The following is a 26,308-nucleotide window of genomic DNA, read 5'->3' as shown; positions in this document are numbered from 1 at the left end:
CTTTTCATGTGCACCAGAACAGCTGTCTGTCATCCAGTACCCTTTCTGTCTGCAATCTTTACTTTCCTTGTAGAGACAGAACTGAGCTAGAATTGCAAGATCATAGGGATCAGTGCTTCAGATAATGCCATATTTGATAAACACAAGTTAAATTGTATTAGGAATTAAACTTAGAAAAGAAAAAAATGAAAAATCAAATACAAGAGATTTGACAGATGCTGGGAAATTAAATGTTTTCGTTTGAGAAGACTCATTATTTCCTCAGGACAAGAATGCAGCCTGTCCAATGTTGCTAGCAACTTGAGAGCAAGCAAAGTTTGTAAGAGAGGTAGGTACAAAATTCTGCACCTTCTCTAAGCGGTTCAGTTTTCCAAAACTTTATTTTTAAGAAAAAATCTTGTAGCGATCACACTTATACATGTTATTAAAGATAGCATATGTAGCCGTTGACCTATCTGGTTACTTAATGCCAATCTGACTTGGTTCTATTGTTGTTACTGTACTTATTCGTTGGCCAAGTGCTTCCACTGTGCTGGCATTGTCCTCAAATCCATGGATAACCGAAGGCACCATGCTTCTTAATTAAAATGCCTCAAGCACTTCCAAGAAATAAGCTAGTTTTGAAGGGTATAATGTGTAACACAAATCTTTCTATGCTCTTGGGCCATCGAAGCTCAGAAATCTCCTCTAACTCAGTGATGCAGTCAGCAGAATATTTACAAACTGTGAATCATACCTGGCCACATTAACTTGGAATAATCTCCTGAAGCATCAATTGCATCCCACCAGCCTTTCCTGGTAAGCTCCAGAAATGCTACAACAGACAGCAGTCATATCCTCAGACTTTTTGTGGCAGTCAAAGGATTTTTGTGAAAGCCTCTGATATTCTCCAAGCATTCAAAAATCTACTATTTTTATATAATTGTATTAAGTTTTAAAAAATAGAATATTTAGAATACCTAGGGGAATAAAGAAATCATCTGAAAGATTCTGTCTGTCATGCAGCTGTTCTTCCATTGAAATTAGGGAATCATTGAACTGATTAGGCATGAAATAAGGCCCATATTTCCTAGTGTAATGGCTGGGAAACTGTCAGAAGTTGGCACTATCCTGATGGGACTTCATAAGGAGTCCAACTTCAAGTCAAACTAAAATAACAGCAACAGATGTGTCAAGAAGTTTGAGACATCAGTGATTAAGTGAATGTCTTTGGAAGTACTTCTGATTCTTAATCTGGCCCTCTCCCCATCCCTTTTCTATCCCTATAATCCTCATAGGTAGCTTTGCTGTTTCATTTCTGGCCTCTTGATTACAACTAAATTCTGGAATTCCCTCCCCAAACTTCTTCACTTATTGTACTGTCTTTCCTCCTTTAAGAAACGCATTGAACATAACTCTGACTAAGCTTCTTTTTATCATTTTCCCCATGAGCCTGACTGCCATTGTGGCTGAAAGTGCTCTTATAAACTATCTAAAATCATGGTGTTTCATTGAAGGCATTACATTGGAGGAATTTTTTGTATAAAGCACTTTGTATAATTATCCTGTGGTTTGTTTTATTTACAGTGTAGGAAGTGTGAAAATTAATAGCTTTATGGAAATCCCATTCAATAAAAATTCCCACAGTGCAGCTGTGCAAAGTAAAATTCTCAGAGCCATGTTAAAGCTTTATTCAAATTCCAGTGGCAGTACTTGTATAATGTCTTCCAAGCTGGATTAGTTAACTCGAGTGCTCTTAGTTTGTTTGACTATAAGGCCAAACAAAGGATTACAGATTTGTTCTTGAAAATTATGCTTTAATCCAGAGATCCACTTTGGTCAAAAACTCAGATGACTAAATGGGTTCACGCTGACATTTCTTGAGACTATATGGAAACTTTTTAAATTAAATTATCTTAGCTTTATATTTCTGTGCTTTGCTGACTTGGTGCCAGTATGTGCAAGAAAGAAACCGACAAATGGGAGAACAATATTTTAATCTGGAAATTTTTTGAATTATATTATGATTGACTGTCACCATCTGGTACAGAAATTGCAAGGCATCTGACCCCCAGTCCCTACAAATAATTGTGAGGACTGCAGAGAGGATTATTGGAGTCACTCTTCCACCTATTAGAAATACTTATCAGGAACGCTGTGTACACAGTACTGTCAGTGATCCCTCCCATCCATCCAACAATCTCTAGTCCCCTTACCGACAGGCAGGAGATACTGTAGCATTAAGATAGGAACTGACAGGATGGGAAATAGCACCTTCCCCCAGGCTGTAAGACTGTACTCCCAGGTCTCATCACATATGATGCACCCATAGCATTATACTATAAATAAGAGAAAATCTGCAGATGCTGGAAATCCAAGCAGCTTGCACAAAATGCCGGAGGAACTCAGCAGGCTAGGCAGCATTTATGGAAAATGAGTACAGTTGATGTTTCAGGCTGAGATCCTTCGGCAGGACCCCTGTACTTTTTTCCATAGATGCTGCCCGGTCTGCTGAGTTCCTCCAGCATTTTGTGTGTGTTGCTTATTATTTATTAATCTATATATTACTTTATATGATGTGTATGTGAGTTAAAAGTTCTGTGTTGTACACCTTGGGCTATAGGAACACTGTTTCGTTTGGCCATATGTGTGCATACAGTTGAACAGCAATAAACTGAACTTGATCTTCAAATTCAACTTGGACTTGGCCAGAAGCAGTAGGGAAAGAGTGAAAGAGGGGAAAAACACACCTATTGCTACTGACACTGACAAATACAGAGTTATTTCAAATAATAATTCAGCAACATGGAAAAGAGAATGCAGACGAGTGCAGTAACAAGAAGTCCATGTTTTGATGCCCCTTTGGAGAACTTGTAAATTAATCTTATATCTCATTTTATGTGCAACAAGATTACATTTAGATAGATTTGAATAAATACCACTCCAAGGCACTATACTGAGACATAAACAGACACAATTAGGCAATGAGCCAAGAGGTATAAACAAATAAACTATTCATCTTACCCATAAGCTTGTCATAAACTATTCGGAATAAAGCATTCAGGCCATTTAATAGAATATCAGAATGAAAAAATAGATTTGTAATAATGTAATGAAAATTCTCTTTCGGAATATCTCGAAGTATTTTTCACCCATTCTGGTCCCCATTGTATTGTAGAAACTGTGCTAGACGCTTAACATTAAACTTCCACAAACATCAGTGTTATGTAGATTAGAGATTGTGTTTCTGTGCTGTTAATTAAGAAACGAATGTTCGGAAAGGTAGTTACTGTTTGAAGCAATAGAATAACAGAGTAATCTTTTGCATTCATTAGGGAGAGACTAAACAGCCTTGGTTGAAGGTGTCATTTGAAGGACTCTAGATGCAGCGCTTTGGCACAGGAAAACAGCTCAGCCGACTTGTTCATTGTGAGGATGTGTTGTGGCAGCCTTTCCCATGTATTTAAAAAGTCTCTGACCTAGCATTAAACAATAATAACATTGCTGCTCATACTGTTGGCCTTCACATCAATTCTTTGGTGTTCATATATGAACAAGCATCTTAGCCTCTGGTATCCATCACCATGTTCCTGTCATCAGTTAAAAAAAATGATAGAGATATTGCCAGATGTGTCACTGTTTAACTGATATTTTAACATTTGGATTTTTGACCAACAGAGAGGTTGACTTGAAGCAGAATTTTGACAGATTCAAAAGCAATTCAGCAATCTTTTGTCTGACTCATGAACATATAAAAGTTTCAGTTAATATTTAGCATGGCAACATCAGTCATGTTTGCTTACTCTTTGTTAAGGTGCAAGTGACATTTCAGACCAGATTTATAGGCTCCTATTAGGATGGTATTGCCAAAAAGTAGTACAAGTGACAAGCTGTCCTGGTGTTGCTATCTCAACAACAGGAATTCTGCAGATGCTGGAAATTCAAGCAACATACATCAAAGTTGCTGGTGAACGCAGCAGGCCAGGCAGCATCTCTAGGAAGAGGTACAGTCGACGTTTCAGGCCGAGACCCTTCGTCAGTTAGTCCTGACGAAGGGTCTCGGCCTGAAACGTCGACTGTACCTCTTCCTAGAGATGCTGCCTGGCCTGCTGCGTTCACCAGCAACTTTGATGTGTGTTGCTGGTGTTGCTATCTAGTTGGTTGTTCATATCTCCACTATGAGTGCTGCTTCAGCTTTCAGGCCAACAGAAGTGATATCTTGAATTTAGACCTTGTTAGACCAGAGACCATAGGACATAGGAGCGGAATTCGGCTATTTCGCCCTCTGAGTCTGCTCCCTCAGTCCATCTTGGCTGCTTTATTATCCTTCTCATCTCCATTCTCCTGCCTTTCCCCTGTAACATTTGACACTCTGACTAATCAACCAATTTGTCAACCCCCGCTTTAAATATACTCTATACATTGGTGACCACAACAGTCTGTGGCAACAAATTCCACAGATTCACCACCCTCTGGTTGAAGAAATTCTTCCTCATCTCTGTTCTAATTGGATGTCCCTCTATTCTGAGGCTGTGCCCTCTGGTCATGGCTCTCCGACTATAGGACATGTCCCATCTACATGTACTCTATCTAGACCTTTCAATAATCAACAGGTTTCAATGAGATCCCCCTCATCCTTCTAAACTTCAGTGAGTACAGACCCAGAGTCATCAAACGCATTTCATATATTACTTTTTCATTCCTGGAATCACTCTCATGAATCTCCTCAGGACCCTCTCCAATACCAGCACATCTTTCTTCGATAAAGCACCCAATACTGCTCATAACTCCAAGCGCAGTCTGACTAATGCTTTAAAAAGCCTTGGTTTTACATACTTGCTTTTATATTCTAGTCCTCTAAAAATAAATGTTAACGTGCTTACCAGAAACACAACCTGTGAGTTAACCTTTACAGAATCCTGCACCTGGACTCCCAAATCCCTTTGCAACTCTGATTTTTGAATTTTCCCCCTTTTTAGAAAATAGTCTATGCCTTTATTCTTTATAGTAAGGTGCATGACCATACACCTCCCTACATTATCTGTGTCTTCTTTGCCATTATTCTAATCGATCTAAGTCCTTCTGCAGACTCCCTGCTTCCTCAATGCTACCTGCCCTTCCACCTACCTTTGTAACATCTGCAAACTTGGCCACAAAGCCATCAATTCCATCATCCAAATCATTGACATATACCATGAAAAGATGCGGTCCCAATGCCAACCCCTGTGGAACACAACTAGTCACTGGCAGCCAACCAGAAAAAGCCTCCTTCATTCCCATTCTTTGCCTACAGCAAGTCCACTGATCTTCTATCTATTCAACTATCTTTCCCATAATTCTATGGGCTCTTATCTTGTTAAGCCACCTCATGTGTGGCATCTTGTCAAAAGCCTTCTGAAAATCCACGAAAGCAGCATTCACTTCTGCTCCATTGTCTATCCTGCCTGTTATTTCCTCAAAAGAATTCCTATAGATTTGTCAGACAAGAATTCTCCTTAAGGAAACCATGCTGACTCTGGCCTATTTAATCATGTGCCTCCAAGTACACTGAAACTCATCCTTAATAATGGACTCCAACCTCTTCCCAACCAAGAAGTCAGGTTAACTGGCCTATAATTTCCTTTCTTCTGCCTTGCTCCCTTTTTTGGAGTAATATTTGTAATTTTCTAGTTTTCCAGAACCATTCCAGAATCTAATGATTCTTGAAAGATCACCACTTCAACAATCTCTTCAGCTACCTCTTTCAATACCATCTGGTCCAGGTGTCTTAAATACCTTCAGACCTTTCAGCTTTCCGAGCACCTCTCAAATTTCTGGCTAATGTCTTCCACAGTGAAGACTGACGCAAAATCCAGCCTTTATTTGTCCCTCAGCGTCATTTTCTAGCAGTCTGATTTCCACTCTTGTCACTCTTTTACTCTTTATGTATCTGAAAAACATTTTGTATCCTATTTTAGATGCAAGTTGGGATCCTATTATGTACTTTACAACACAAATGGCATTTTGGGACATAACCGGGAGCACTGTGTCCCACATGTAATCAACACAGTTTCAATTAGGCCTCCAAATGAAGACATGGTAATTTTCCATTGGCGCTTAATCATGTGCATGACATATTCTCTGAAACATAACTTCATTAGACTTAAAATATATTTCTTGGAAATCCTTCACCCATTTCCTGATAGAAAAATTTAGCTGCATCCTTTATCTAATTTCAGTGGTTCAGTTTGTGGATCTGGTTAATTTGTTCAGGAGGGAATTAAGCATTAAAACATTTTTCAGTCCCTTATCTATCTTCATGATTGTTCCCTGCAGCTTCAGTCAGTTGACCAAATAATATCAAAAAAAATCAGACATGTGCATCTCCCTACCCACCTTCTTCCACAGTAATCCTGAAATCTATTTGTCTTTTTCGAAGAACAATTCCAAATTTATTTACATCACCTGGGTGTGTATTCTAAACCAGGCAATAACACCCTTGGTGTATTTTCATATTCAGTTAAAGATAAAGTAAACTGGCAAGCAAAAACATGTTTTAGTCTCTGTCCATTTCTTGTCATCAAGAGTTTCCTTCTGAGATTGGTGTGGTCAAGATGGAATGTGCTGTCTAGTTTCTAATTTTGAAATTAAGTAGTTTAGCAACATGCTGAGCAGATTCACTTCTTTACCTATTGTTGACATGTTCTGTACTGCTGTGATCTTTTGGATTAGTAAAAGTTTACCGAAAGGATACATTGGAGCTACTTTTATTCCCTGTATTTGCATGCGAATGGGACGATCTGACCCTAACCAGTATTTTATGCTGTTATTCTTTCTGACTTCTGCAGCTGTCCAAGCGAAATAATATTCTTGTCCAAAACAATCAGTGTGTACTTAATTGTGCAAATTAGGATCCTACTCTAATGATCACTAAATGTTGGCTTGACATTGCCTTTCAGCAGAGCTCAATAGTGTGTTAACCCAGCTGAAGTGTCTTCAGATAAACCACTGCAGTTTCTAACCCCAGGGACAGGGCTTGTTTAGCCACTATTGATTTGGTGCTTCTTGTGTTCTGAGCTGTTCTGCAAAGCAATATGGGCATGCTATATGCTGGCGCTGGAATGTGAGGCGACACTTGCTGGCTGCCCTTATCACGTCCTTGGCTGTGTTAGTTGTTCACTGAAATATTGCATTTCACTATATGTTTTTGATAAATCTGAATATTGAATCTTAATGGAAATTGTCCAGATTTTATCTTGGTTCTGCCCTGGGGCTGAGCTGCTGGATGTTACTGCACATCCTGGTTCAAGACCCACTGGTTGGCACTTGTTCTTTGCTAGGATCTATTGGTGTTTTTCAGATGAGAGCTGAGTATCGAGCTATTGAGGATAATCTCAAACCTGAATGAATTTGGGCTCAGAAAAATTAATTCTGTCATAGTTGTTTATTGTTTTTTTTCTGAACATTGGCAAACTCAAGAACCCATTCTTACAATTAAGGCAGCAGCACGAGGAAATGTAACACAGACATTTACAAGGAAATGTTTGCTCTGTCACCATGGCAACTGTACTTCTAGGCACCAAAGAAGTAAACAACGAGAGCTTAACAAAAAGAAGAAGAGAAAGCACTCCCATGTGAGCATTCTGACATCTGGTTAATATCATTAAATGTTGCAACATCTATCTTGGAAAAGCTGCTGCTTTATATTTGTCAGTTGTTCAACACTGTCAATTAGTTTTAGATAAAGCCCCTAATTTTATGCCTGAACACTGATCATATGGAAAATGGACTGAACATAAAGCCTTTACTGATTAGCTGATTTTGTTACATTTGGAAATGTCTAAAGAATGCTCTACATCAAGGCACTGAAACTATTAAAAGAAACAAAATGATTACCTACTGTTTAAAAACGCAAACACGAGGAAATCTGCAGATGCTGGAATTTCAAGCAACACACACAAAAAATGCTGGTGAACGCAGCAGGTCAGGCAGCTTCTATAGGAAGAGGTACTGTGGACATCATTTCAGGCCGAGACCCTTTGTCAGGACTAACTGAAAGAAGAGCTAATAAGAGATTTGAAAGTGGGAGGGGGAGGGGGAGATCCGAAATGATAGGAGAAGACAGGAGGGGGAGGGATGGAGCTAAGAACTGGAAAGTTGATTGGCAAAAGGGATATGAGGCTGGAGAAGGGAGAGGATCATGGGACAGGAAGCCTAGGGAGAAAGAAAGGGGGAGGGGAGAAGCCCAGAGGATGGGCAAGGAGTATAGTGAGAGGGACAGAGGGAGAAAAAGGAGAGAGAGAGAGAGAGAGAGAGAGAGATAAATAAATAACTGATGGGGTACGAAGGAGAGGTGGGGCATTAACGGAAGTTAGAGAAATCAAGGTTCATGCCATCAGGTTGGAGGTTACCCGGACAGAATATAAGGTGTTGTTCCTCCAACCTGAGTGTGGCTTCATCTCGACAGTAGAGGAGGCCGTGGATAGACATATCAGAATGGGAATGGGGCATGGAATCAACTTTCCAGCTCTTAGCTCCATCCCTCCCCATCCTGTCTTCTCCTATCATTTTGGATCTCCCCCTCCCCCTCCCACTTTCAAATCTCTTACTATCTCTTCTTTCAGTTAGTCCTGACGAAGGGTCTTGGCCTGAAACGCCGACTGTACCTCTTCCTATAGATGCTGCCTGGCCTGCTGCGTTCACCAGCATTTTTTATGTGTGTTGATTACCTACTGTTGTGTATTTTATATTTGAGTAAAATTGTAAACATATTGTTTGATTAAGCATTCTTTGTTTATTTACATTAATTCATTATGTTAAAAATACCATAGGTGAATGCCATACACCATTACTCCACCATGTCATATAGGCACACCTCACTAAAAGTAAAACTAAGTAGACACATTATTCCGGGCTCCTATGTTTTGCTTTCAATTAGCCCTGGATCTGCAAAATACAACAGTGACAAGGAGAAAACTTTAAAATGAACCTGAGAAGACTACCTACCTGTTGATGCACAACATGTATTTTTCTTTGCAAGGGGAGAGAGACAGTTGAGTTTAAAAAGAAGGCAGAAAATGAATGAAATTCAGGCATTCATAAACAGTGAGTAGCAGGTGATAATAATCATGAATTATTTAAAGAACAGAAATGGCTGGCGACATCGGAAAGATAGATGCATTCGATTGAACAGTGGGTAACTGGATATCATGTACTGAATGAATTGAACGGTGTTTTGAAGCAAATGAAATATCCAATGAAAAGTAAGTATCAGTACAGTTTGCTAAGATGTTTAACTGCTCCAACCAAAATGAAGTTTGCTGATATTGTGAATGTAATACAGGAATATTTAGAACTGAAACCATTGACAATTGCAGAATGCTTTAGATTTCATAAACGGAATCAAAAGGAAAGAGAATCCATGGCTAAGTTGAAGAAATCGTCTCAGCATTGTTAATTTAGTGATGGGATTATTGATGCACTGACAGATCAGTCAGTTTGTGAACCTTTCAAGAAAGCGTTCAAAAACCACTCCTAACTGAAGTACAGCTCGCAATTTAAAAGAGCAGTTGAAGTCATTGTATCAATGGAAACAGCAGCCAGAGATACAATTGTCAGGAATGAAAGTGGGTGTGAACAAAATTGCAACATGTAAACAGAAACCTGACTGGGTGAACAAATTGTGTTACCGTTGTGACAGGGGCTGACGTACACCAGACTAACACAGGTTTAAAGGCAAAACTTACAGAAAACGCAAGAAAGTAGGAAACATACAAACAGCTGTTGGGCAAACAAAAACTAAGAGTCTGCACAGGGAAGAGAAAAGGAGAAAAAAAGTTATTTTTCAGTTTCAAAAAGAGCACTACAAAAAGTCTAATAAGCGTGATTAGCGTGGCACAGAACTGAGTAGTCCTGAGATTTACAATTTGAAAACTAACAAGAGACAAGCAATATGGCTTACGCCAGAAGTGAATGGCAATTGAATTAAAATAGATTTATACACTGGCTTGGCTGTTTCAGACATTCCACAAAACGAGCAAACAGTACTTTGAAGATGCAGAACTGAAGCCTGCATATTTCCAACTGAGAACTTTTGCTGGAGAAAAGATAACTCCTGTGGGAATGACATTTGTAACAGTGAAATACAACAACCAACAAACCACATTGGGCTTGTATGTGGTAAAAACAGGAGGGCTAGTGCTGTGTGGTCGTGATTGGCTGAGGCTTGATTAGAGATCCATCCACCATTTGCATGCCGCACCCCCTGCAGTAGAGTGAACTGAAAGCAAATTAAGAAAGGTGCTGGATGATCCAACTGCAGTGTTCAATGATGGCATTGGAAAGCTCAAACATATCAAGGGTTATATAGCGTTAAATGAAAATGTCACACCCAACCTTTACAAAGCCCGTCCGGTTCCTTATACTATCTATGACAAAGAGGCCAGTGAGCTAAGTCATGTGGAAGCTGAAGAAGTTTTTTCCAAGGTTGAGTGCAGACCATGGTGATGCCAATCATCCCAGCAGCCTAAAAGAAAGGGTCTGTCAGAATCTGTGGTGATTTTAAGGTCACCATCAACCCAGTACTGAAAGTAGATCAATACCCTCTGCACAGGATAGAGGACATCTTTGCAAAGCTTTCTGGAGGGAAACAATTCAGCAAAGTTGACTTGCGTAGCTGAGGCCTACCCACAGATGGAGATGGAAGAGGAGCCAAGTTATTTCCCACCATAAATAGTTAAATAGGGTTTTATCGCTATAATGGGCTTTTATTGCACCTGCACTCTGGCAGAAAGCTACGAACCAGGTGCTGCAAGGCTGCTCAGGCACCCAGTGTTACCTTACTGATATCAGTAAGGATGACAAGGACCATCTCCAAAATCTCAAGACGTGTTAAAAAGATTAGAAGATTATAGGCTCAGAGCATTATGCAACAAGTGTGAATTCTTTAAACCAAACATCACTTACTGTGATCACACCATTGACGCACAAGTATTACACAAGTGTGCTGAGAAAATTCAAGCAAAGGTGGATGCCACAAGGCCAAAGGCCTTAGTATTTGTCAATAACTATAACAGGTCCCTGCCAAAACTGGCTACTGTGCTCCACCCCTTGAATTCATTACTATAGATTGGGAAGAAATGGCAATGGACAAAGCAGTGTGAAATGACTTTCAAAAAAGTAAAGGAAATGGTGGCGTCAGACTCTGTACTCACACATTATGCTGTACATTGTCCAGTGAAGCTTGCTTGTGGCAACTCATCTTATGGTATAGGTGCAGTCATGTCACACGTTATGAGGGATGAAAATCAACATCACATAGCTTTTGCATTATGTTCCCCTACCGCTGCAGAGAAACATTATGCATAGATTGACAGAATGGCTTGGAATCTGTTTTGGAGTGTAAAATGTTTTGACCAGCACTTGCAAGGGAGAGAGTTTACCCTCGTTACTGATCATCGACCACAGAAGTCCATTTTCATTCCACAGAAAGGTGTTCCACTAATAGCAGCAGCACGAATACAGAGGCCAGAATGACAGGATCAACTTCAAAAGCAGAACCGACTAATCATGTTAATGCTGATGGATTCTCCTGTTTACCTTTGGGAAAGGAAATACCTGAAAAACTTACAAACGAGGACACTCCTCTTGATGCATTCTCCCTAAAGCAAGTTGAAAGTCCCCTAGTACAGCAGTGATAATCCAAAGGGAAAACAGTAAGTTGCCTACACTGTCTCAGGTCTACATGGCCACCAAAAATGACTGGAATGCGCATCAGAAATTCTAGTTCCCCCATTTTTACCAGTTTGGGGTGAACTTGACCTTGACAGGGGTTGCTTTTTGTGGGGATTGCCAGTTGTTGAATGGAGGAGGAGGGAGGAGAAGATGGCGACACGACGCAGCATGCGCAGCCACTCCGGTGAAATGATATCATATTTGTTAAATAGGGGCTGTGCACAATCCTGATTTGATGGAGATGGACGTGAGAAGCATGGAGGAACATCTGGAGAAACTTCTGAAATGTCCGGTTTGCTGCCGCTGCTACTGTGCGATTGAGAATCTCCGGAGGGAAGGCCCCAAATCCTTGGCTTTGCCTGTTGCTGATGGCCGGGGCTGGGGTTGAAGCGCTTGGCAGAGATGGTGCTCGGTGTCAGAAGGCTGGTCGGAGGCTCAAAGTTTTCGGACGGACTGAGAGTTGGACTGTGGTCGGGTGCTTCCAGGATGCTGCATCAGCAAGTTTGCAGCGCTGGAAGCTCATGGCAGGGAGAGTTTTCTTCCTTCTACCGTCTGTGTGAGATGTTTGGACTTTCGAGAGACTTTGAGACTTTTTTTTACCGTGCCCATGGTCTGTTCGTCTATCAAATTACGGTATTGCTTGAACTGTTGTAACTATATGTCATAATTATGTGGTTTTTGTCAGTTTTTCAGTCTTGATCTGTCTTGTGTTTCTGTGATATCACACTGGAGGAACATTGTATCATTTCTTAATGCATGCATTACTAAATGATAATAAAAGAGGTCTGCATGTCCTCATAATCTAATCTAATAATCTAATAATCCAATCTGGAGCTAAAGTGCTGGAGGAGCTGCATGCATCTAGGCGTGGTCAAAATTGGAGCGTTGGCTCAAAGCTTCTGGTGGCCTGCGACAGATCAGCAGATCAAGTAGTTGATCTGTTCAGGATGCCAACATGTCCAGAAGATGTCAAGAGCAGCACCTCTCCATCCCTGGGAATGTCTTGTGTTGCCCTGGCAGAGTCAATTGTTGGAGAAGAAAGGTGTTCAGAGCTGTCAGAACCTCTTCCAGAGTCAACTCCTACAACCTTCACGGAGGAGGCCCCAGAAGCTGGGATTGTTTCACAGCCACAGGTCTTGGGCACATATATATAGCTAGTGTGACAAGAATACACATAGATGTTAGCTATCCTGTGTGATCAGCAGTTGGTCTGCCACCTGTCTTCGGGAAAGAGAGAGATAAGGAAGACAATGGAGCAGCATTTGGAGATGTGTAATGAAGGGACGGGAGAGAGAGCTGTCTAGAGCGGCTCCCCCTTTGAACCCTGAACTGTTTGAAGTGATGGACAGGCGATACCCCAGCAGGGGGATAAAAAGGGACAGGTTCGCTAAGGCAGGACACACACGACACCACGAGGTAACGAGACCCTGGAAGCGGTGCCCCCCCGCAAGTCGGCGGGAGTCGTTTTGGAAGGCTGGTTGCGGAACCAAGCCTTAGACGCACAGGGTGGAAAGGTACGATCAGCGGGAACCCGGTGTGTGTCCACCCTTGCTTGGGTGCCGGGTTCACTGCAGAGGATCGACCGCATCTGGAGGAGGGGTCACAGTCGGTGACCTCAGGTGACATCACAAAGGACTCGCCCGAAAGCTGCTTGTGAGCCATATCGCAGGTCTGTGTGTGGAAGCCGTTTTGAATGATCATTCGTTCTTGTTCTCTCTCTCCTTCCCCCACATTGTCCATTGCCACGGCAACGATTACTGCGAACTGAACTAAATTGGACTGAACTTTGTGTCACTTTGAAATTGGTCATTTACCCCTAGACAACGATAGAGCTTGGTTGATCCTGTTATCTTAATTCTGTGCACATGTGTGTTTATCATTGCTGAACTGTTGCATTTATTATCCTTTCGATTACTGTGTTGCTCGTTTCTTCAATAAAACTTTCTTAGTTCTAGTAATCCAGACTCCAACTGAGTGATCCATTTCTGCTGGTTTGGCAACCCAGTTACGGGGTACGTAACACTAGGATACCTAAGAATTTTGCACATTACTATATTTGTCAATGTAGAGCAGGGAATGGCAGGAGTAGAGTAAAGTAGCGTGAGAGGGGTGTAGGACAAGTGGCAGAGAAGGAGGTCTGGGGCAGAGGGATGAGGGGGAGGGGCATGCAGGTGAAGACACACCCAGCCCTGAGACATGAGGCAACGGTATTTGATTCCAGACAATTGTTTAATTCATCATAACAGAATATCTCTCTGGTACTCCCTACTCCCGTCCCTCTCCCCCTTTTCCCAGCTACACCCTACCTGTGCTCTCCCTGTCCCCTTCCCACTCTCAGTCCACAATAGACATCCATATTGGAATCAGGTTCATCATCACTTAAATATGTCATGAAATTTGTTTTTTGTAGCAGCAATACATAAAATTACTACAGTACTGTGTAAAGGTCTTTGGTACCTTAGCTATATATATGCGCCTAAGACTTTTGCAGAGGACTACGTATGTTTTATATATATAATGACTAGAGAGCAATAATTACACATTTGAGTTTAGATGCATTCTATATCGAGTTATAGTTAAGCAATGAGTGTGTTTGTAATATTTCAGTAGTATTTGAGTAATATTGTAAATATATTGTTTGATTAAGCATTCTTTGTTTATATAATTCATTATGAGTTCTATATAAAAGTACATGATTGGTATACACCATTATGTTACCACATCATATGTCTGCACCTCAGTAAGAGTCAAACTAAGAAGACACTCTATTCTGGGTTCCTGTGTTTTTCTTTTGATTAGTGTTTTGAGATGCAATACATAACACTTACCTCATACTGAGGAAGTTAGTGATCCAGCGGACGTATTTATTGACATTAATTGCTGTAAAGGTCGTGAAGAACTTTGGATATTCTGAGGGCAGGAAGTGAATAATGAAAGCATGAGCAACACACACAAAACGCTAGAAGAGCTCAGCAGGTCAGGCAGCATCTATGGAGAGAAATAAACAATCGGCATTTCAGGCTGAGATCCTGATGAAGGGTCTCGGCCTGAAATGTTGGTATTTGTTTCCCTTCATAGATGCTGCCAGACCTGCTGAGCTCCTCCAGCATTTCAAGTCAAGTCAAATCACTTTTTATTGTCATTTCGACCGTAACTGCTGGTACAGTACACAGTAAAAACGAGACAACGTTTTTCAGGACCATGGTGCTACATGAAACAATACAAAAACTACACTGAACTACATAAAGCAACACAAAAATTACACTAGACTACAGACCTACCCAGGACTGCATAAAGTGCACAAAACAGTGCAGGCATTTCAATAAATAATAAACAAGACAATAGGCACAGTAGAGGGCAGTTGGTTGATGTCAGTCCAGGCTCTGGGTATTGAGGTGTCTGGTGGCTTGGGGGAAGAAACTTTTACATAGTTTGGTCGTGAGAGCCCGAATGCTTTGGTGCCTTTTGCCAGATGGCAGGAGGGAGAAGAGTTTGTGTGAGGGGTGCGTGAGGTCCTTCATAATGCTGTTTGCTTTGCGGATGCATTTGTGGTGTAAATGTCTGTTATCGCAGGAAGAGAGACCCCGATGACCTTCTCAACTGACCTCACTATCCGCTGCAGGGTCTTGCGATCCGAGATGGTGCAATTTCCGAACCAGGCAGTAATGCAGTTGCTCAGGATACTCTCAATACAACCTCTGTAGAATATGGTGAGGATGGGGGGTGGGAGATGGACTTTCTCAGCCTTTGCAGAAAGTAGAGACGCTGCTGGGCTTTCTTTGCTATGGAGCTGGTGTTGAGAGACCAGGTGAGATTCTCCGCCAGGTGAACACCAGGAAATTTGGTGCTCTTAATGATCTCTACGGAGGAGTCGTCGATGTTCAGCGGAGAGTGGTCGCTCTGTGTCCTCCTGAAGTCAACAACTATCTCTTTTGTTTTGTTCACATTCAGAGACAGGTTGTTGGCTCTGCACCAGTCCGTTAGCCGCTGCACCTCCTCTCTGTATGCTGACTCATCGTTCTCGCTGAGACCCACCACGGTCATGTCATCAGCAAACGTGACGATGTGCAGAGGGACTTTAGGTGTTAGGTTTAGACTTTAGGTGTGTTGTTCAAGATTCCCAGCATCTTCAGAATCTCTTTGTCGTCATAATGAAAGCATGTTCTTTTCGTTCATTCATTTAACTCACTTCCCTGCTCTCCCACTCTCTCTGCTCTTCTTATGTCCCTTTTCATTATCTAATCACCCATCACAAGACAGGATGTGAAATACTGCAAGAAATTTGGCAAACTCCCCGAAAGCATGAAAGAATTTGAATTATTTATTATTCTCCAACTATCAAACTATAGAGCAATCGCCAGGAGGTCCTTATGAATCATGATCTTGCTCCCTACATTCATAACGGCCTGAACTTTGGTGTATGTGACCACTGCTGTGAGGGAATAATTTACATTCAGCACTTTAAACTGACTTCCGCGCACATGCTGTGAGTCTGGTACCCACTGAAAGATGCTGAAGGCTAAATCTGTCAGTACATCCTGGCTCTCGAACTTCCATAGTACAACCTAACCTTGCTAGGAATTTTCGGTCTCAAAACCTGTTGTAAGTTGGACTTGGAAATGAATGATAGAGAAAAAGTCAGGGTCCTGATGAAGGGTCTCAGCCCAAAATGTCGGCAATTTACCTTTTTCCGTAAATGCTTCCTGGCCTGCTGAGTTCCTCCAGCATTTTGTGTGTGTTGCTTTGATTTCCAAATTTTCTCTTGTTTGGAAACAGGCCCTTGGGCTCAATTGCCATGCCAACCTGGTCGCCTAACTGAACTAATCCCATTTGCCTGTGTTTGACCCATAATCCTAAAATATTTCCTTTCATTTACCTGTGTTTGAGACAAGTAAAATGTACCTACTCATTGAACAAATGGGAATATTGTAAATGAATTGAACTGAACATGTGCTGAGCTGCAGTCAATGAGCTAAATTTTCTTGTTATCTACCCTTGTCTTGGTTATTTATCTCTACTGGAGAATCATGGTGTTTCGCTTTACATCACTTTGTTGTAGCTTTTACTTCTTCCTTCTTTTGCATTTTGTTTCTCTGTTAGCTGTTGCTTAAAAAGACCTGTTTCTTACAAATAGTGTATTGCTTTGGGCAACATATAAATGAAACACTTATTACATCAGGTAACAGGATCCATGATGTTAACAGTGTCCCCAAAGTCAAAAGGTGACTGTTTCTAATCTGAAACTTGATTAGGAGAGGGTTCAAAGGAGGTTTATGAAAATGATTCTGGGATTCAAAAGGCTTGTCATATGAAGAGCGTTTGATGGCTCTGGGCCTCTACTCACTGGAATTCAGAAGAATGAAGGGTGACTTCATTGAAACCTATCGAATGATGAAAGGCCATGATAGAGTGGATGTGGAGAGGATGTTTCCTATGGTGGCGGAGTCTAAGATCAGAGGGCATTACCTCAGAAGAGAGGGGTGTCTTTTTAGAATGGACATGAGAAGGAATTCCTTTAACCAGAGAGTGGTGAAACTGTGGAATTCGTTGCCACGGGTGGCCGTGGAGGCTAAGTCATTGGTTATATTTAAGGCAGAAAGTTGATTTCACTTATCACCTTCTTGCTAGCCCTCCTTCTCCTCTCCCACCTTTTTTATTCTGGCATCTTCCCCCTTCCTTTCCAGTCCTGAGGTAGGGCCTTGGCTCAAAACGTTGCCTGTTTATTCATTTCTATAGATGCCGCCTGAGTTGCTGAGTGTCCCCAGCATTTTGTGTTACAGCGTAGATGGGCAGCTCCATGTATACAACTAACCAGAAGTTTCAGAGATAAGTTAGGTCTGTCCTGAACAACGCCTTGTGTAGCAGGGATTCACTTTTAACAAAGTGCAAATAATAGCAGGACATACATCTCCTGCCTGAGGAATGATTTGGTTTTGCTCCAAGTTGCCAGGTCAACAGCTATTTCATTGGCTTTTCACTCAGTCTCAGAAAATCAGTGAAGCTGCAAACATCTGCACGTTGAATAGACCCTTCTCGGGCTTCCAATCAGATACAGGTATCAATTAGAACTGAAGTTTCGATGACAAACTCTGCCATCTTCATCAGGGATGATGCCTGGCCATGTCTACTCTGGTGATATTTATACCTTCGTAGTCCGTCCCTCCTGATTGGTTAGTCCTCATCCAATCAGGTTTCCGCTCTCCCATCTTGTTTACAATTGAATTCTGGTTCTTTCTTAGATCGAGACCTTTAGCTTTGTTAAAATTCTTTTGCTCTTCGTTGACTAAAGCTCTGCATTCAACACTATCGTCCCCTCAGAATTAATCAAAAAGCTCCCAAAGCTGGCCCTTGGTACCTTCCTGTGCAACTGGAGCCTCAATTTCTTCATTTGCAGACCTCAGTCAGTTCAGATTTCCCTTTTGACCCTATTCTCTTGCCTTCTCTCTGTAAATTTTCACCCCCGACTATCAAGAACCTACTAATACACTGCCTTAAATACCAATACCTGCCAATACCTGCCTTAAATACGCCTCCACAAACATTTGTGGCAGCAAATTTCACAGATTCATCACTCTCTGGCTCAAGAAAATTCTCCTCTTCCCCATTCTAAATGGACGTCTCTCTATTCTGAGGCTGTGCCCTCTGATCCTAGACTTCCCCATTAGATGGTACGTCCTCTACACATCCACTCTATCGAGAGCCTTCAGCTTTCAATCAGCTTCAATGAGATCCCCACTTATTCTTCTCAATTCCAGTGAGTATAGGCCGAGAGCCATTAATCTGTCCTCATATGGTAATCCTTTCATTCCCAGAATCATTCTCATGAACCTCCTCTGAAACCTCTCCAAAGTCAACACATCCTTTCTTAGATAAGAGGCCCTAAATGACTCTCAATACTCCTAGTGAGGCCTTACCAGTGCCCTTATAAAGCCTCAACATTACATCCTTGCTCTTACATTCTAGTCATCTCGAAATGAATAACAAACACAAGAAAATCTGCAGATGCCGGAAATCCAAAGCAACACAACACAAAATTCTGGAGGATCTCAGCAGGTCAGGCTGCATCTTTGGAAAAGGTTAAACAGTCGACGTTTTGAGATGATACCCTTCTTCAGGACTGGAAAGGAAGTGGGGAGATGCTTGAATTAAAAAGTGGGGGGGAGGGGAGAGAAGCTAGCTGGAAGGTGATAGGTGAAGATAGGGTAGGAAAGGTCAAGGGCTGAAAGGATTTCTCCTGTGGACAACAGGTGAAAGGGAAGGATGAGGGGACCCGGAGGAAGTAACAGGTAGAAGAGAAGAAGTAAAAGGTAAGAGTGGGGAATAAAGGATGGGGGTTGGGGGGCAGTGGAATTTTGTTCACCAGAAGGAGAAACTGATATTCATACCATCAGGTTGGAGGGTACCCAAATGGAATATAACGTCTCCTCCAGCCTAATGATGGATTGCCACATCGGAATGGGAATTGGAATTAAGATGTTTGGCCACTGGAAAGTCAATCTCGCTTGTGGTTCTCGACGAAAAGGTCCCCCAATTTAAAATGGGTCTCACCATTGTAGAGGAGGCCACATTGGAAGCACGAAACACAGTAGCAGAGCACTGCATTGGCTACGGCCACAGGATTGACTTCGATGGTACAAAACTACCGTTCTGTGCCAATGGCATTTGGGACCACCTGGTGAAGAAAGCCATTGAAATAACACTGGAAGATCTCATTCTAAGTAAGAACTGGGATTCAATTGTAAACAAGGTGGGGTGGTGGAAGACTGATTGGATGAGGGCAAGCCAATCAGAAGGGGTGGATGAAGGCATATAAATACCACCGGACTGGACATGCCTAGGCTTCATCCCTGATGAAGATGACAGAGTTTGTCTTCAAAACGTCGGTTATAATTAATACCTGTTCCTGGCTGGAAGCCCAAGAATATATGCCAGGAAAGCATATCCTCTAATATTCGGTCCTCTATACTGGATCACAGAGTTATCACCGCTAATTTTCCATTTTCCCCACATTCTCATCAACATCACCACCTTCTACTATCACATACATACTGAAACAATTTACAGCAGGGAACAAACCTGTATATTTCTGGCTTGTGGGAGAGAACAACAACAGTTGAAGGAGACCCATGTAGACACAAGGCGAGTGTGGAAGCTGTGCACAGACAGCGCTGATTGATGAAGCTACGGGGCAGCAGCTCTATTACCTTTGCTACCACGTTGCCATTCATTACTGCTTACCTGGACTGAGAGATAAAAGCAGAAGGCATCCGAAAAGGCACTGCGAGGCCTCAGCCACTGTGGTGCTGAGACACTGGCAGCCTTTTGTTAGAGGTGAAGCCTCACCTTCTGCAAATGCTGTCAAGACTTTGTAACAGTTTTTTAATTTCTTTGATTCTCCTTGAAGCTTCTTCCCCTCTGCCATTCAATTTCTAAATGGACATTGAACCCATGAATACTACCTCACTACCTTGTTTTTTGTTTTTTTGTGTGTATGATTTATTTTAACTTAGCTTTCAGCCTTTCAGCCCTTGTGCTGGCATGTGGCCAAGTGGTTAAGACACTCGTCTAGTGATTTGAAGGTCGCTAGTTTGAGCCTTGGCTGAGGCAGCGTGTCTGTCCTTGAGCAAGGCACTTAACCACACATTGCTCTGCGACGACACCGGTGCCAAGCTGTATGGGTCCTAATGCCCTTCCCTTGGACAACATCAGTGGCATGGAGAGGGGAGACTTGCAGCATGGGCAACTGCTGGTCTTCCATACAACCTTGCCCAGGCCTGCGCCCTGGAAAACTTCCAAGGCGCAAATCCATTGTCTTACGAGACAAACGGATGCCTAAAAAAAAATTTAACAACTATTCAATTGACATATTTATATTTAATGTAATCCTGTTTTTTCTCTATATTTATTTATCACGTATTTCATTGTACTACTACCGTAGAGTTAACAAATTTCATGACATATTACGGTGATATTAAACCTGATTCTGATTTCACTAAGATATTTGAAATAATTTGTAAAAAAATTCAAAATACAAGCACAATGAAATCTTCACAAGAATATTGAATTGATAAAAATAAGTAACCAACTTCTCTTATCCTAGTCCTGACGAAGGGTCTCGACCTGAAACGTTGTTGACTGTACCCCTTCCTAGAGATGCTGCCTGGCCTGCTGCGTTCACCAGCAACTTTGATGTGTGTTGCTTGAATTTCCAGCATCTGCAGAATTCCTCGTGTTTGCGTTCTCTTATCCTTTTTCATTTAATCTAAAGGGCCGGGAATTCTGATACAAAGCTGCCGCCTTGCGTTCCTGTGTCAGTTATAGTTCATACAGAATGGGAAGGGTGGATTCCATGGAGCATGAGCAGCATGACCGGTCTTTCCTGTTGAACTCCCTGTCTCGTTGATGACGAAGTAGAGTGATGGATGAGCCGACATCCATCACTCAGCACATCTGAGGGTTGCAGCAGGTTCAGTTAAATCAGGGACTTACCTGGGAGCGGCCAAATAATGGCGTTATGCAAGACGGCAATTACAATATTTGTCATGTCATGATAATAGCCTAACGCTTGTAGCCCTCCCGCTTTAACAGAATCAGGCCCATGCAGAAATATTTGGCTAGGATAAGTAATAAGAAGGCAAGACTCAATCAATGCACAGCATTGTAAAATTGTCTCTTAAGCACAGTTAACCTCACGATCTTTGGAGCGTCCTGACATTGATATAATAAGGTGAAGATAAAATGGATGAGGCAACATTCTTACAACCTTTAGAACATATGCAGATGCCCAATATATTAACAAAATGAATTTATATGATCACTTTGATGAGTAAACTGGGAAAAAAAGGTATGAACAAATTCTTGTTTCTTTTTTGCTTAGAATTCTCTCATTTGCCTACACCTCCCCCCCCCCCCCCACCATTCTCTTCCTCTTTGTTCACATTGTTTCTCTGGGATTCGTGCCAATCATCTGGCAAAAGCTTTGGCAATCGATTGGAAGAATCTTTGCAGGAATTCCAGGCAGCTAATTTTTCATTACATTCCATTACCAAGTGGATTTCGCCACTGAGGTATAGGTAAATTAGTAACACATGTTTCAAGATGCTTGTTTTCACGCAAGATTCATTTCAAAGTTTGAGGCTAATATGTGCCCTAGCACCAAATAAGTGAGAAGAAAATGTCTACTTCTTTCCACCTGACTACCACCACAGGATTCAGGGATCCTTCAGGGATAGTTAAAATAATTAAGCATTGCTTAATGATTTAAAACAAATCTAATGCTCCTAAATTGCTAATGTTGAAGGTGTAAAGTTGTCAAGAGGAAGAAAATAACAATTGAGGATTAGAATTAGTAGACTTCTGCCCATTGTGCGTGGTATCCAATGTGTTGGCCACCATTTTAGTAATCGTTTAGCACATCTCCCTGACCAATAACATCAATTTCCAACTCCAATAACATTCTTACTCATTCTAGCCTCAGCTAACTTGCTGTTGAAATCCAGATCCATTTGATCATTACCTTTAAACATGACCTTTTCAACATCATTCTGTTTGGCCTCCCTCATGTTCTTCTCCATAAACTTTACCGCCTGTGACCTAACTCCAATCAAATCCTGTTCACCCATTAGCCCTGCCTCGTATTAGCTCTCAGTTAAGTAAATGCCTCATACTCAAAACTATCTTCCTCATTAAAAAACCCTTCAAACGCCCTACCTTCAGCAACACAACCCTCAGGTACCACAGTGCATCTGGCCCTTTCTTCAACCTCAAGTACAATCTCTTCACCTTTAGAAACCAAGGCCCTGAACTCAGGAATTTCTTGCTAAACCTTCTTGTTTAGCTTTCTGTAACCACCTTTAAGATATTTCTTTAAACCTACTTTGAGAAAGAATTGTTCACCTGTCTCGGTAATTCCTCATGTAAATTGCTTCCATTGTCTTGATGACATTCTGTGATAATGAAGGCATTAGGCAATTTCCAACAAACGTCCCAAAGCTTTATTTTGAATACTAAAACACATTTTTGTTGTATATAGATTGCAAGTAGCAAATCTTCTCTCATCGCCAAAAGCTGAGAGCAATTGATATTTTAAAGCAGTCAACAATAGATTTTTCTTGAACAGCGCATTATGTATTTTTTAGCCAAAGCAAACAGATGGAGATAAGATGCAGATCACCCACAATCTAATTGGACTGTAAAACATACTCAAAGGCTCCTTTTGCTGTGTTGCAAGGCAATTTAGTCATAAGAACAGGAAATTTGGGGTTTGAATAGTTTTGGAGTAATACACACAAAATGTTGGAGGAACTCAGCAGGCTAGGCAGAATCTATGGAAAGGAATATAGAGTTGATGCTTCAGGCCAAGACGCTTCATCAGGACTGGAGAAAAAGGTAGGAGATGGCAGAGTATAAAGGTGGCTGAGAGGCAGGAGTGCAAGGTGGCTGATGATAGATGGATCCAGATGAAGGGAAGGTGGGTGTCGGGGGGAGGAAGGAGAATGAAGAGAAGCTCGGAGGTGATGTGAAGCCAGGTGATGGGGAAGGTAAGCAGCTGAGGTGGGGGGGGGGGAGGATGAAGTGAGAAGCTGCAAGGTGATGAGGGAAAGGTGACGGACTGAAGAAGAAGGAATCTGATAGGAGAGGAGAGTGCATCGTGGGAGAAAGGGAAGGAGGAGGAGCACCATAGTGAAATGATAGGTAGGTGAGGAGAAAAGAAGAGGTAAGAGAGAAGCCAGAATGAAAATGCCAACTCTTTATTCCTTTCCCTGGATGCTGCCTGACCTGCTGAGTTCCTCCAGCATTTTATATGTGTTACTCTGGATTTCCAGCATCTTCAGAATCTCTTGTACTTATGAATACTTTTGGTCCAGGGATACTTTTGGTAAATGCTTTCTCACTAAATTTGGAAATTACAACAAGCATCTTAATTTGTGATAATCAGCTATAGTTTTAGCATAAGCAGAAATATGTCTATAAGCAAAGAGGCATTTCTTTTTGAGTAGTTTTTATTTTGTAGAGGGATGACTTAATTTTTATTGGGTTAAATCCTTCAGAAACTATCTACAAATTTCTACTGCATTATTTTCTGCTTATTGCTATAATCTCATACTAACATTGGCATCAAATCTAAGCAAGTGTCCGTATTTATATTAATCTGCATTTTTTTTTATTGTGGTTGTGACAAAGAGCCCTTAAAATTCCCAGTTTAAAAGCAAAACCTGATGATTTGTACTGTTTAACTATCATTAATCTTCCACCCTTGGTCCAACTGAGAACAGTTTGATTAAGTTCCATAATAGACCTGCCCTATGCTCTCTCAATGGGATGACATGCCGCCCTAGATACATACTTAAGCAAAGCTGACATAAATCCCACCAAAACTCATTCTCTTTTACCTTTACTCTACATATTGAAGGTTTCTTTAACTTTACTATTCAAAAGCAGAACATGCTGCTCTAAATATTCAGCATTTGAAAAAGCTGCAAGCAGATTTTAGACTACTAGTGAATCATTCAGACTTCTTTGGTCTCCTTGGTACTCTGCATTAAGCACCCACTAAATATTTGGGAATGAAATTCCTCTCCAGTGGCAATGCAAAATGGCCAATAATTAATCAGTAGTCTGTTCTATGCCTTGAGGCCAATGGAATAGTAGAGCTACCAGGACTTGATGTTTCAATTCCTATGGTAAATTGGCACTCTCGATGTTGGCAGTGAGTTTGGAGTGGTAACATGGAGGGAGGATAGGTACGTCATTGGGGTCATCAGGTGGGCATCCTCCTTCTTTGACGTTTCGTTGATAAGCCCACGACGTCTCCAGAGGGCTCAACGGTGCTACCTGGCGTCCCAGATACACCCCCCCTCAGTTCCACACCCTCCTGTCTTCATCTTGCAGCCGAGTTGTTATCTTTCCTTTTAATCCAATTCCATTTGCTGCTTTCTTCTGCTGCATTTGACAAGGACTTGATTGCTTGTTGGAGGGAGTGACCCCTCACCCCCATCTTCTTCAATAGACTAGTCATAGATGCAGCAACGATCCTCTGCATCCCACTTCTGTAGGGAAAATCTATAGAAAATAAGTGTGAAACAGGCAGTTGGTATATTATTTCCCACTTTGCATTCTCTTGATGTATATAATAACCTCTTATAAATCTCAGGTAAATACATTTTCATCTGCACTGGTCATGTGCTCCCATTCTATGCTTGTTCCGACCTAAACATAGATTAGTATATGATGGTGCCAGATCAACATCTCTCAGACCTGACTTAAAAAGAGGAGAATTTGCCACTCTTGTTGCTGTTTTACTGGTTAGGTTAAGGGAATTGTTTAGTGTAGAGCAGCAAATTTTTGTTAAGTAGTAGTTGTCTGAAGGTGTACTTGTTTTAGTAAGTCTTTAAGGATCAGGTAGTACTAATTCAGAGCTTTCCATCAAGAATACAACACAGTAAACTGTAGAGGACAAATGAGAAAAGTGATTTTAATAGATCCAATAATTCTCTAATATTCCATTAGGAGGAAGACCAGTCCTGGAAATCATTGTCACCCAACTGGTGCATTATACCTGAGATGTGTGATCAGTAAACACCTTTTCTGTTGCTGGGCCACGTTCACACATGAATGCATGAATTAGGAATAGAGTATGCTGCTTGGACTTCAACATTAATCATGGCTGAATGTATTGTCCACCAGCATGGACAAAGCATGAGTTTTATTGGGATTCACAGCAAGATCATTTTCTGTGTCCATGAAGGCATGCATGATGGATTTCCAAAGCAGTTCCCACTGTTGGTTAACAGTTGCTGTGATGTGTGTCTTGTCTGTGAATGCAGGCATGAGGTGTCTGATTGATTGTAAGCTCGGCTTGAATTGGCAAGAGCTCGCTTTGTGGAGGGATGCTGAAGAGAATGATCCTGTGTTGGTGCTTCAATTAAATTGTGGTTGTGTCTTGCCAAGCATTTGGTGGGGAGAATAAATTGTTTAATGCCTTTAAATTCTTACATTCATAGTCAATGCTTTGTGTAGTGTTCTATTACATTCCTTAAAACCAGTAGCACCCATGTGGTCGTACAATACTACAATGTTTCAGGGGCTTCCTCCTCCCAACCCAGCCTCTCACTCTCCAGCAGCAGCAGAAAACTATATTGTGGCACTTTCCCACTGAGTCCTTACAGTGGCTGCACCAAGATTCAATGTGTCCTTCAGCATGAACTCCTATAGTCTGGAAATGTGCCCGTCGGCAGCATTCCTCCACGGACACCTCAACGTGCCACATCCAAAGATAAGGCTGCTGTCATATCTTCAAGATTACCCTTGTTTTATGGCTGGGCAGACAACATGAGAGATACCAGAGAAGTCGTGGCATAATCTCCTTTCGTTGCTCTTGTTTGCTCAGAATTGAGTGTGTCATTAATTTCCGTCTCACTCTGCAAAAAAATATCAATGCCGACTCCTCAGGAATTAACGCTAACTTAACAGCTCACATACTTCAACAGCTGTTGAGCCTGTCATAATTGAATTAAAGGGGACACTGATTTAGCACCCTGCTGTAATTGATATGAAGAGCAAAGTGCCAGTGGTAGTCCAGCTCCAAGTATAAAAAGGTTTAATCATGCTTTAAGTA

At 41.6% G+C, this 26,308-nt stretch overlaps 1 protein-coding gene and 1 long non-coding RNA gene across 5 annotated transcripts in view; one reads left to right on the top strand and one right to left on the bottom strand.

Moving 5' to 3' along the window:
- Nucleotides 1-8,012, bottom strand: part of LOC134358966 (uncharacterized) — a 52,086-nt gene extending 44,074 nt beyond the window's left edge. Inside the window, exon 1 of the long non-coding RNA XR_010020988.1 lies at nt 7,859-8,012. This is a non-coding gene — a long non-coding RNA (uncharacterized LOC134358966). The remainder of the gene's footprint in view (nt 1-7,858) is intronic.
- The window catches only part of plce1 (phospholipase C, epsilon 1), a 482,678-nt gene that overhangs the window by 200,559 nt on the left and 255,811 nt on the right, over nt 1-26,308 (top strand). The gene's annotated exons all lie outside the window — the stretch shown is intronic.

This window comes from Mobula hypostoma, chromosome 19 (assembly GCF_963921235.1).
Source record: "Mobula hypostoma chromosome 19, sMobHyp1.1, whole genome shotgun sequence".
Taxonomy (NCBI): domain Eukaryota; kingdom Metazoa; phylum Chordata; class Chondrichthyes; order Myliobatiformes; family Myliobatidae; genus Mobula; species Mobula hypostoma.
This window is presented reverse-complemented; position numbering and strand designations above follow the sequence as displayed.